Below are 11,240 nucleotides of genomic sequence, written 5' to 3' on the forward strand. Positions count from 1 at the left end.
AAAAACTTCAAATCCAGACTCCAGCGAGAAACTGCTGAATTGGAATTCATTTGCAAATTGGATACTATTAATTTAGGCTTAAATAGAGACTGGGAGTGGCTAAGTCATTATGCAAGGTAGCCTATTTCCTCTTGTTTTTTCCTACCGCCCCCCCCCAGATGTTCTGGTTTAACTTGGATTTAAACTTGGAGAGTGGTCAGTTTGGACGAGCTATTACCAGCAGGAGAGTGAGTCTGTGTGTGTATGGGGGTGGGTTTTTGGAGGGGGGTGAGGGAGTGAGAGAACCTGGATTTGTGCAGGAAATGGCCTAACTTCATTATCATGCACATTGTGTAAAGAGTTGTCACTTTGGATGGGCTATCACCAGCAGGAGAGTGAATTTGTGTGTGGGGGTGGAGGGTGAGAAAACCTGGATTTGTGCTGGAAATGGCCTAACCTGACGATTACTTTAGATAAGCTATTACCAGCAGGACAGTGGGGTGGGAGGAGGTATTGTTTCATATTCTCTGTGTATATATAAAGTCTGCTGCAGTTTCCACAGTATGCATCTGATGAAGTGAGCTATAGCTCACGAAAGCTCATGCTCAAATAAATTGGTTAGTCTCTAAGGTGCCACAAGTACTCCATTTCAATTTTATTAGAGGAACTCTGGTCATACAATACAAGGAAAACTGCACTCACATATGTTTCCAAAGAAAAGCGGCTTCCTAAACAAACCACCACCACAACAAAGAACACAACCCACACACAGCAAAGTTCCCATATAGCTCTAATATAGAAGACCACAAAGTGAATGGGAAATTTATATGATTTTATTAGAAAGGTTTACCCAGATGACAGGGGTTGAATTAGTTCAGCTCCTAGTACAATGAGGTCTTGATCTATGACTAGGGCTCCAAGGTGCTACCATAATACAAATAATACTAATCATCTGAGAGTTAGACTGTTTGCTACAGGGGAAAGGGAAGTTGGAAAATATGAACGAAATGTTGAATGGATCCCTAGTACAGAAACTGTTCACCTAACATATGTAAAATATGTTTGTAGAGGAGAAAGGAGCATTCTCAGGTACAGCAGATAATCTGTATGAAATAGAAGTGAAACTCAATGAACTAAAAGTGAAATTGATCAGACTAATAGGGCTCTGATTTTTTCTCCAACTGAATAATGCAGAAAAGCCAAGAGTGGACATGAAAATTGCCAATTTCATAAACAAAACAAAATCTACAGAAGAGATCAGAAAGATAAATGGGCTAGTATATAAGGCAAATGTGTTTTTATTTTTAAATCACTTTTTGCAGCTACAAAAGAAAAGCAAACAATTCCCAGAGACTAACAAACAGTGGTGAGGAATGAGCCTGCAATATTGAAAAAAAACATTTGAAAGGAAAAATTACAGTGACCTTTAGAAAATCAAAGGAAGCAGAAAACTTTCTATGGGTCTGCACCTAACTCAGACAAACTGCAACAAAAGGTTGCATATCTTCATAGGAGTTGGACACATTTCGTTTGTGAGTCCATGTGAATGGCCATCTTATCTATTTAACTATAAGAATGTTACAATTTGGCTGGATATTATAGATGACTCTACTATGTCATAGAATAATAAATACATGAGACGAAAGACTTAAAACAGTAAGGCCTGGTCCACACTACAAAGTTAGGTCAACATAAGTCACCTTGAGTCGACTTAGTTGTGCATGGTCTGCACTGAAATTTGTCTCCCACCGCTGTAAGTGCCCTGTTACAGTGAGAAGTAACACGACCGCCCTGAGCAGCGTTGGGCCATGGTTAATGTACTGAGGTCGATGCCATGTGAGTGTAGGCACTGTGTTACTTATGTCAACCCTAACAGTCCTCCAGCCGCTATCCCACAATGTCTGACACTGACTGCTCTGGTCACAACTGTAAACACCACTGCTCAGGGGTCACGGAGACAGAAAGGTCCCCCCACTCTCAAAGCCCCATGAATTTTTGAAATGCCTTTTCCTGATTGGATGTCCCTTGAATCCTTCTAAGATATCTTGAAGAAACTTCCATGGAGGCACTCTGCAATCTTCTCCCAAAGGTCTATAGGGATGGCAACCTTATTTCATCCTCTGTGAGCGATAACTTTGGCATGCACCATTGCAGTTCACAGGCTAGTAGCATACGGCCACACACAGCTTTGGGATTCCAGCAGCAGCTGTGATCTCTGTGCTTTTGTTACTCTCAGCAGTAGGGTATCAGCTAAAATCACCAGCCCCCGTGGAAAATGGAGCCACCAGGGTCCAGTGTCAGTGCCCCATACTACTAGTTTCATGCAAACAAGCATTTCCCTCACCCTTGGTGGGCCATATTCACCAGGGCTGGTGCTGTGAGTGGTGCCATGCACACACACTCTGAAGTAAAAAGAAAAGGAGTACTTGTGGCATCTTAGAGACTAACCAATTTATTTGAGCATATTTGAGCTGTAGCTCACGAAAGCTTATGCTCAAATAAATTGGTTAGTCTCTAAGGTGCCACAAGTACTCCTTTTCTTTTTGCGAATACAGACTAACACGGCTGTTACTCTGAACACTCTGAAGTAGAAGTGTCAATAAGGGAAGCAAAGAACCATTCTGAATCTTAACTTTCACTTTCCGTTGTGACTATACTGACAATGGTACATCTGTGTGTTTTATCTGCAGCTGCTGCCAGTATGGCCTTGAGGGGCTCCCCATCCATTCGTGGAACTCTTGAGCCAGATGAGAAGAAAGATGAGGACTTGGAATGACTTGGTCAATGAGATCCTGCAAGCCAGTGCTGCATTGGACCGTGAGCAAGGGGCCTGGAGGGTGAACATTGCAGACTGCCCAGAGAAGGAAAGAGTAGACAGGGGAAAGGCCCAGGAGTCCCAGGAGGAAAAGGAAAGGGAGGAGCAGGAGGACATAGTGACGCTTTTCTGGCAGCAAACATAGATGTTGCAGACTCTGGTGGACCTACACGTTCAAAAATCATGGGGTTGCCTCCCTCCGCAGTTCATGGAGAACTCCATTACAGCACCTCCCTGCCCCTCCCCCACCCGCTCCCCAACGTTCTACGTGGTATCAGAGGTCACATCCCTACCACTACCAGTTAACTCTGGGGGACAATAAGGACAATCACAACTTCCCATACACTGACCTGTGAAAGCCATGGTTGCTGTATGTGTAGCTAGAATGGACATGAATGTTCTTTCCCCTTGTTAAGTTCTGTTCCCTTAATGTATTAAGTTTTTAATATGTTTGCTTTTAAATTGCACAGATTTTTCTTTGCACTGGTTTTGTTACTGAATAAAATTCTATTATTTGGAATATATTCATTTTTATTAGTTCACAACACATGCTGCAGAGTGCCTTGAAGTTCTGAAAGCGCCCACTTGTTACTGTGCCATGTGACACAATTCACAGGATCAGTGGCAAAACACAGTGTAAAAACCACAAATGTACATCAAGCACAGCAAAATTAACGGAGTTATATTCACACATGAAGCACCCCGCAATTCTGAATGGGCCCCAATACAGCAGGGCCAGGTAGAGTACAGTGCATTACTGAGGCTCACTGTTAAAGTGCTCTTTCAATGCCTCCCTGAGCCATAAAGCTTTGTGTTGAGCTCTTCTAATAGCCTTTGTTGCCTGGCTGCTCAAACTCAGTAGACAGCCGCTCCACCTCCGCCCTACATCCCAGCAGCAACTTTCCCTCTTTGCTTCACAGATATTATGAACAGCAGGTGTTTTTGTCTCTTTAGTCAAGACTAACAGCACATTCAACTGTCCTTCTGCATCTGCTCAGCCAGTAGTTGAATCTTTCCTTGGTGCTGTTGAGATGGCGGACGTTTGGCTTCATGAGCCAGGGGAAAAAGGATTAGGCTGGGTCCTTCAGGATCACAACTGGCATTTCAACATCACCAGTGGTCATCTACCAGTTGGGAAAGAAAGTCCCTGCTTGTAGCTTTCTGAACAGTCCTGTGTTGATAAAAATGCAACCCTCATGCACATTCCCTGACCAGGCATGTTGGTAAAGTGTCCCTGGTGATCAACCAATGTTTGCATAACCATGGAAAAGTAGCCCTTTCTAATGATGAACTATGTGTCAAGGTGGTGTGGTGCCAAAATAAGGATACACATGCCATCTATTGCTCCAATGCAGTTCGGGAACTTCATTGCTGCAGATCCACATTGCCAAGAGTCACACTCCAAAATTATTTCCCCCGGACCAGTAGCAATCCAGCACTGCAAGTTTCCACAGTGCAATCACCACTTGCTTCTCCACTGTCAGAGGAGCTCTCATTTTGCTGTCCGTGCGCTGGAAGGCTGGGGCGAGCTCAGCACACTGATCCGGAAATGGGGCCTGCCAGATCTGAAGGTTCTGCAGCCACTGAACCTGTCATCATCCCAAACCTATATTATGATGTGATCCCATCAATCAGTGTTTGTCTCTTGGGGCCAGAAGCAGTGCTCCACCATCTGTAGCTGCTCTGTGAATGCCACCAACAACATTGAATTGTTTTTTTTTAATGTCCCACAGCAATTTGTCCTCCTTCATGTTCCCTGTTGATTTAATTCTTCTTACGGCTCTGCAATTACTGGAGGAACATATATCCTGTGCTTGCAAAGCTGATGAGAGCAGTGCAGAACTTTGCAGGCTCCATGCTTCTGTCAGAGAGGGTGGACAGCGAGGAGGACCATGGGGGTTCATGAGATTTTTTAAAAAGGCACCAAAAATATGGACTATAGATGACATTATGGGCTGGAGACAGTTGCATGGTAGGAAGTTGACCCAGGATGCCAGTCATTGCTGTACAACTCATTTCTGCCCCATCATGCATTACCAAAACTTTCCCAAAGACGTTGAGTTGGACAATGGCAGATGCACACTCAGATACCCACCCATGGTGCACTGCACTATGCATCAACACAAGCACTCCAACACAAGGAGATAAGTATGCACATGCACAAGCAATATACTAACTTCAGCAGCTATATGCTGAGGTACATGCAGTGCCAATGCAAGGATCTAAGTACTCACATGCATGAGCAATATACTAATTGCAGCAACTTTAGTTGAGCTAACTTTCATCAACCAAGTGTTGACAAGTTTGTAGTGGAGACAAGATTTCACTACTATTCTGTGGGGAATAGTGGTGGTTTAAGACTTAGTGGTAACCAAAGGAGATTCCAACAGATGCTTAGTGTCTCTAATTAGTGTGGGAAACAACATCTGAGCAGAGTCTTTAAAGTTTAAACCTCACAAGGGAAATACAAAGATTTAATGAGGAAAAAAGAATAGAAAAGGAATGTTCTTACCTAATATTTCTTTACTTGGAATTATATCCTGGCCACCAACCTTCACAGTGGGGATTTTCCACAACATGAATATGCTTAGGGCAGATCTACATTCTTCAATCACTTGTACTGGTACAGAATCTTAATTTGCTGAGGCCTGGTTGTGTACAGTATACTTCTGCCAGAAGATGCAATCTCATGGGGCCTGCAGGTTTATAGTATAGCTCTTTATAAATATGTGAATGCTCAGCAAGTGAGAACCCTTGTAAAATTATATTTCAGGCCAGGATGTGGCCATTGTTCTGGTTGAATATCTCCTTAAAAACATCAAGAGCTTAGTTCATAGGCATCTCTGACATAAGCCTTAACTCTTAAGTAGCTAACATTGTTACTGTATGCTACTCTCTGTGTGTAACTTTAATTGGTGTCAGAGGCCTTGGATGCTTTCTAGCCATTTTAGAGTTTTATACGGTACTTATCACAGTAATATCTGAGTACCCCCTATGGAAAATCAATAGAAATTGCAAAGTCCCTAGTCAAAAAGAAAAGGAGTACTTGTGGCACCTTAGAGACTAACCAATTTATTTGAGCATAAGCTTTCATGAGCTACATCCGATGATGCATCCGATGAAGTGAGCTGTAGCTCACGAAAGCTTATGCTCAAATAAATTGGTTAGTCTCTAAGGTGCCACAAGTACTCCTTTTCTTTTTGCGAATACAGACTAACATGGCTGCTACTCTGAAAAAAGTTCCTAGTGGATTTCATGGAATGTCTAGTGCTTTTTTCAGGAACAGCAACTCTGCTTGGGTTAGGGTTGTTAGTTTAGATTTTTTAGATTTTATTAATTTCCTCTTTTTGTTAGAAGGGGTTATTGGGTAGGCAGGGATGTTAGTGCCATTCTTATGGTGGAAAGGTTTTTTAAAAGGAAAAGGTTTTGCAGCATTTCCTAAAGATGGTCAGACTCTGGATTTACCTGATCTCCTCTGAAAGTTTGTACCTTGACTGGATCCCCTTAAACAAGAGTGCTTTTATCTCCAACTCTCATGTGCTTAATCTCAGCTTTATGATCTGCATTGTCCCAGAGGAATATAGTTGCCAGGGTGGTTCTCACAGATTGAAATTCAATCTTTAATGTAGCTGGGGCATGATCCACTAATTCTGTTGAAAATTAGGGCCAAAACTTTAAACTGGCATCAGAAGCTGACTGGGAGTTAGTGGAAGGACTTGAGCATGGTCCTCACAGTGGCCTCAGACATGCAAAAGTGAGGCAGCTGCATTCTGTACTAGCTGGAGCCTGTGCTTTTCTACACATTTCCTCCTTTTTAACGTAAGGTTACACACCTCAATTCTAGAATTGTTTAGTGGCTTTTCTGACATCAGTTTATATCATGTGTCTCTCTTTCATTTTTTGGGCTTGTACAGAAATAAAGTAGGACTATTTTCAGAGATGTGCGAAATACACTTTGGGATAATATGTTCCTCTCACAAATGCTACTGTGCTTAATATTACTACAACAGTATGGTCCCCATCGTGCTAGTCATTGCACACACACAATAAGAGTCTATGCCCTGACAAGCTTTCACTCCAGATAGGAAAGCAGAGGAACAGAGAAGTGAAGTGACTTGCTCAAAGATCACACTGCAGGTCAGTGGCAGAGTCAGGAATAGAATCAAGGCCTCCTGAGTCCCAGTCCAGTGCCCTACCCATTGGCCCTCTCTATCTCTCATGACCCTTGTACATGCAAAATCTTCTCTAAATGATATGCAGTCTCAGTCTCCTCCTTCAAACATCCCTTCAAAACCCACCTATTCCCACAATAACTCTCATTCCAACACTACTCATAGGATCTTCACCTGTTGTAAATCTGTATAGTCCCATTGACTTCATAACCTAAACCTTGTTGTGTATATAAACTTCCTTCCATGTTTTCCATGCTTAATGCCATCTTTGCCTTCCTCAAATCTAGCTTAGGGTACAATTCTGAATGAAGCTCTGCAAGGACTACTCCTGTGTCCTTGCAAGGTTCCATTGATTACAGTGCGCATTGCATCGGGTCAGGGTCCTCATGTGCAGGTCTCCTGGCGGGATGGTGGTCCTTGATTGTAAGACTCCAAGAAATGGCATCTTGTCTTTAGTCTATCTGTGAAGCTCCATACTCTAAAAACTTTATGGCAAGATTAAGGTTGCAGGCACATATCAACGTTCATCATTTGAGTGCATATCATCTTTCAGGAATGTTAGTCTTTAAAAAATGTGAGAAACCCAGAAAATGCAGAATTAAATTTGCATTTCTCAAACGAGGCACTCAAATTACCTTAATTTATATTGAGTGGTTAAGGCAATTGCTGCAGACTCAGTCTTAGCTCATTTTTAAGGTGTTCTCCTATTTTTCAGTATGTGGGTTTCTTTAGGAGGAATCCACCTTTTGACAGTATTACTGTGCCCTAACTAAGGACAATATGACTACATCTACCATTAGGAAAATGATTCCGTTTCCTTTATGAACTGCATTGAACTGCTCTGTCTGCATTATTTATTATGAACTGCTTTGTCTGCATTATTTAGTTTTCTGGTTTTGTCTGGAAATTCCGACTGCTTCGATCACATCTCCTCATAATGTGTGTAAAAGGAGTCAACCCCTTACTGCCTTTGAAGTTCAAAGAATCTCCCTGATTTTTGTCCCCCTGCCTTTCTATTGTTTCTAGTTCCTCAGGTTATACTGAACATAACTTCAAAATATTTGTGGTGAAAACAGTCTTTCATGAATCTCTTCTTTTGAAGGGACCTGATTCGGATTATGAAAGGCCAATCTTTTGCCCTCCCGCAACCTCACACTATCTTCCAGTGAAGAAGTTTTCAGGGCTAAACAGATGGTTCTTTCTCTGTTTCACTACTTTTTTGGTTAGATTTGCATTTTCTTTTTGGGATGTCTTTCTGATGAGCTAGAAAAAAGACTTAAATCTGCAATATGATTTACTCTTTGAAGTGAATTTCTCTCCCTCAACCACAGCTGCAGCTTTTTTACTATTTTCATCCTTCTATTCAGTTAGAAAATGAGAAACATTTTTACAAAGCCATCTTGGGAATTGGGCTTGATCTCTTTTTATAAAAAGAAAAGGAGTACTTGTGGCACCTTAGAGTTTAACCAATTTATTTGAGCATAAGCTTTCGTGAGCTATAGCTTACTTCACCAGATGCTGTAGCTCATGAAAGCTTATGCTCAAATAAATTGGTTAGTCTCTAAGGTGCCACAAGTACTCCTTTTCTTTTTGTGAATACAGACTAACATGGCTGCTACTCTGAAACCATCTCTTTTTATGTATCTCTATTTGTTTGCTGGCTGTTTACCTCAACCTACAGAGGTTATTGTCTCTTACTGTAGTATGTTGAGGGCACCTTTTCCTTTCCTTTCCTTTCCTTTCCTTTCCTTTCCTTTCCTTTCCTTTCCTTTCCTTTCCTTTCCTTTCCTTTCCTTTTAATGGTAGTAAAGATGTTAGATTAATAGATTGAAATGGCATATGTGCTAGTTTGCCATTCAAGACTGAAGATGGACAGAATAGTCACAAGATCTGCAGAACACAGACAAAGTATAATGTCTGGGATCCAGCCTGTAGAAGAAGTATCCTGCCTGTTCACCTTTCAAACTGATTGATGTTTACATAGTCATGTCATCTTGTTCAGAGTATGCCTGGTTATCTAGCAAGACAGCCACTTTTATACCTCTGATGTTACCCTGAACTACTCCACTGACTGGTGAGGAGAGCTAGCACACAGAACCCCATCCTAGGAAAGGCTATAAACTCTGGTAGTGGCTACTGAAGTCTGTATTGTGTCAGTGGAACATTTCCTGCATGCCAGAAAGATTAACTCAGGAGCGCTGTTGGAGACTATTCCTTGTCCTGACCAATAGGGTACTTTTGCCTTCAGTCTCGTTGTTCTGTCTGGGAACAAAAGAGACCCCAGTTCACTCCAGCATAAAGCTGGAGATCAGCTGAACATTTAGTAAACATCTTTGTTTGCCTATAACTTTTTCCATTTTTTGAAAATACTCTTAAGAATGGAAAACTAGTAGTAGAGAGGAAAATAACTTGGAACATTTTTGACAAAACTTTTTTTTTTAAAGCTCAAACATTTCATGGGGACATATCAGTTTTGACAAAGCTTTTGAAGGAAAGGTTTCAGAGGCCCACAGTGGTTACTTCTGAGGAGAATGAGAGACCTGAATCAAAAGCCTGATCTTTTAAATCCAAAAATGGACATTTGGACACAATTCTGTTTTCCGAAAATATTCAAATGGTTCCATTTGTTTCAATATGGAACAAAAACAAATTTTGATATCTTGAAAGTTGTCATGAAATAGAATTGTTGTCCTCCAGCCAGCTCTGGAAGTAACTCAATTTGCTGGCTAATAATGCATGTAAAACTGAATATCACAGCCTGGAATTGGTATGTTGGCTATCTAGAGACAGGTAATTCTGATGGGAATTTTCCAGGGAAACTCTGAATATTACTATTGATCATCTGTATTCTCATAATGCCTAGGAGCCCCAGTCATGGACCAGGACTCCACTGTGCTAGGTACTGAACAAACACAGAATAAAAAGACAGTCCCTGCCCCAAAGAGCTTGTGTAACCCACGTGCCTAATAGGGAGAGAGCTCTTTGAGAGACCCCTGGCGGGGAGGTTAGGAGTGAGTCATGTCTGAGTTATTGTTTTTTTTTTTTCCCCCTTGTCTTTATTGATTTAGGCTTCGGAGATACAGCCCAAAAGAGTGCATCCCTAGAAAATCACCACACATGTTGTTGATACAGCACTGTCATATGTTCAGAATCTTAAGCCTTCAACAAATCACAGAGCGAACATTCAAACTAATGTTTTTCGGCAAAGCAGACTGAATAGAGAGGACATGGGGAGGGATTTTTTTGCTTTGAAGAGAAACATTTCAAACAGGAACGAAGAGCCTCTTTGTTAAAAATGCAGCCCTAGCCACCATGTAAAAATTGTTACAAAAATTAGACAGTTCATTTAAGACAGTCATGTTTAATGTAATGCACTGTTGGAATCTTCATGTGAAATGTTGAGGGGGTGATGAGGCTGTGTTCTAGTTACAGGTACAATCCAGTTGTCAGCAGCCTGTATGCCATTGAGATGGTAACTGCATACCCAACTGCCCAAAACAAGACTCTGCTGGGCTGGGGGAGAGGTGTCAAATACGTGATAGTGTGAAAGGTTCTATCCCCAACGAAGATCCTGAAGTGCAGCAAGGCTGTGGACAGAGCAGGGCCACTCAGGGCATAGAGCAGACCAGTGCTAATATATGGGACAATGATTTCAAGGTCGTTCAGGTGGCCTCTGCACACACATTCAAAGGCTGAGTCAGTCCACAGGAACTTCTTCGCATTCTCACCTTTGCCAAATGTTGCTGTATCTTCTGAGTTACTAAAGACCTTTCTTGTAATTCTGAAGTATGCTGTTATAATATTCGTTAGCATCATTTTTAAAAGGACAATGGTTGTGTAGGTAGCATAAGCCAGGAACACCTCACTGTCAATTAGCTGGGCAAGTTCAGCAATTTCTGAGTATCTCACTGAAGACCTGGCTTCCGATCGGCTAGGCTGGTAGGCAGAGTTAGCACTCCACATCCAGAAGTTTCTAGAATTGCGTGTGGTAGTTTTGGGTGTGCTCCAGTAGGTTCCCTGTTGCTGGGGTCAGACTGCATGACGGAAAGCAGTCAGGGCAGCTGCTTTGCAAAAGGCCATGTGCCCTGTGTGGGTTGGGAGCAGCTGAGCCCAGGAACAGAAAACAGGCTATTGTCCCTAACTCTGAAGCATTTTGCAGCAGGTTTTTTTTAAAATCTATATACTTAACCGTGTGGTTGACTAACCAGTTAGCTGACTGGCTAACAGTGATTTCAGTAGGGGAAGAGGAAGAGGAGGAGTCTGCATAGATTCCA

At 42.0% G+C, this 11,240-nt stretch overlaps 1 pseudogene; it reads right to left on the minus strand.

The window, feature by feature from the left end:
- Window positions 1-10,392: 10,392 nt before the first annotated feature.
- Window positions 10,393-10,929, minus strand: LOC144263901 (microsomal glutathione S-transferase 1 pseudogene; annotated as a pseudogene).
- Window positions 10,930-11,240: the final 311 nt, after the last annotated feature.

The sequence above is a fragment of the Eretmochelys imbricata genome, chromosome 1 (assembly GCF_965152235.1).
Source record: "Eretmochelys imbricata isolate rEreImb1 chromosome 1, rEreImb1.hap1, whole genome shotgun sequence".
NCBI classification, from domain to species: Eukaryota; Metazoa; Chordata; order Testudines; family Cheloniidae; genus Eretmochelys; species Eretmochelys imbricata.